The following is a 2,066-nucleotide window of genomic DNA, read 5'->3' on the forward strand; positions in this document are numbered from 1 at the left end:
TTTATATCGTTACAACCCATGTTGCTGAACATTTTGGGAATTAGGTTACTTTTTGCTTCCAATTTTGCTTGATGTTTATTCCATGAAATATATTATTCAAACAGTTTGAGAAACCAAGAAAAGGAGTTGCGATTTTGCTTCCTTTTTAGTTTTCCTGTAGAGTTGGAGTTTCCTGTACTTTGTGTTGCTATCACTTGCATTCCAAACACTACATAATGATGTGGTAGTGGTTCCATTGGGGGTCTGTTTTATTACTATTTTTCTTTCATAGTTGAAGATGAAATGCAGTGAAATAGATACTCCATGAAAAGAGAGGGTGTTTTGGTGGAAGATAAGTTGGTACAGAAGGTGAAGTTCAATGTAAGTAATAAACACCTATACAAGAAATCCATTTTACTTAAACAACAGCTGCCTTATGAAGTACTAAGCAGCTGCTCACAGCCATAAGAGCAAATTTAGAAGGCTGGTCAATCTGCCAGACAGCTATTAAAAAGTTGTTTTAGCTTAAACAAGAAATGTGTATCTTTAAAAATGTGTCCTTGAGCAGAAACCAAGATCCCAAGCATTAGGCTTCCATTCCCACCCCAGTTAATCCTTTCTGCTTTATTGGCCCTTGGTAATCCAATCTGAATTACAAAAATGAATTACTAGATTTAAAATATTTTCAGTGAAATATGAAAATGGTGGAGATATTCAGCCTTGACCCCTGAATCCTTAGAGAATAATCCATGTGTTCATTTAAATTCTAAATCTCTTACTTTTCCTTTTCAAAGGCTTCTGTTCATCTGTTCAAGGTAGTCTATACCTTTCATTTATTGTTTCTTCTATATGTCAGAGAAGCCCCTTTATATGACCAATACCTCCCCTTTTCAATAACATATATTTTTAGAGGTTTTAACTTGAATTTGCTCCCATATACATGATGGTATTAATGCTAATTATCCTTTGCTGAATGGATGATCTTGAGAATATGTTATCTTGAGAAAGTGGAGGACATCTGTATTTCTAGATGTAGAAAGGTTTGTTGCCAAGCTAAGGATGTTACTGCTGCTAGAAGGCTGGCCATAATTAACAACCTTCTAGATCTTGATTCAGGAGAATTCCTGCTCTGCAAGAGCATCTTTTTGATGTTTGCCTCCATCTTAAATGTAATAGTCTCTGTGCATCACCAACCTCTTTCCAGTGTGCTAACTCCTGTGTTTTGCTTGCTGTGTTTGATTTTTATGGCTTCATGTCATTCTTCGTCAACACCTCTCACAGCAGCTTGACACTGATAGACAATATGAAATCAAATGTGGCATGAAGACAGACATTTTTTTAAAATTTATGTTGTTTTGTAGGAATGGTTAACAGTTCTTGTCAAAGCACACACAGCATTTTTTTTTTGTTAAAAAGTGGTTGGGTGGCTGCCCCCGCAAAGTGAGTATACTCTATCATTTCTTGTGTAAGAGCCCTGGTGTTAACATTTTGAGTAGAGGGACTGAAAGTACAGGAAATAGCTGCTCGAGGCAAGAAGCACATGCTACAGATTTACTCCTTGGAAGACAGAAGTCAGACAGGGAGACCTTGTAATTTTGCCCTTCATATTGAGCAAGGAACTTCTGCCATACACGAGGAACCTGACATGTGCATTGGGATTGACTTTCCCTGCACATAGAGGTGACTTCTGTGGGAGTGGCCAGCAAACTTAAGTTTTGGATCCCTGAAAACGTGAATAGTTATGAATCCATTCCAGATGCATTTTCAGAGATGTTGTGATTTGTTTTTGTGAAACTTAAGAGTACAAAAATAATCACTTAGTAAAAAATATGACAGCTTTTAAAATGGACTGCTACTGAATAACAAAAATTCTTCAAACTCTGTGACTTGAAGATCAAAATTTTCCCACTGTGAGTGTTGGTCAGGTGAGTTCAGCAACTGTGGCTTTCTATGTCTCCTGTTTGACACTTTGCTCTCTGAACTAGGGAGAACTCTGACTCTGGCTTGCAGGTTCTGCAGTGCATAAGGCTATTGTATCATGTTTGACAGAGTTGGCGTCAAACCAGTGTTGATGTTTCCCCAAAGGC

The sequence above is a fragment of the Podarcis filfolensis genome (genome assembly GCF_964270895.1).
Source record: "Podarcis filfolensis genome assembly, chromosome: 5".
In the NCBI taxonomy this organism is placed as follows: domain Eukaryota; kingdom Metazoa; phylum Chordata; class Lepidosauria; order Squamata; family Lacertidae; genus Podarcis; species Podarcis filfolensis.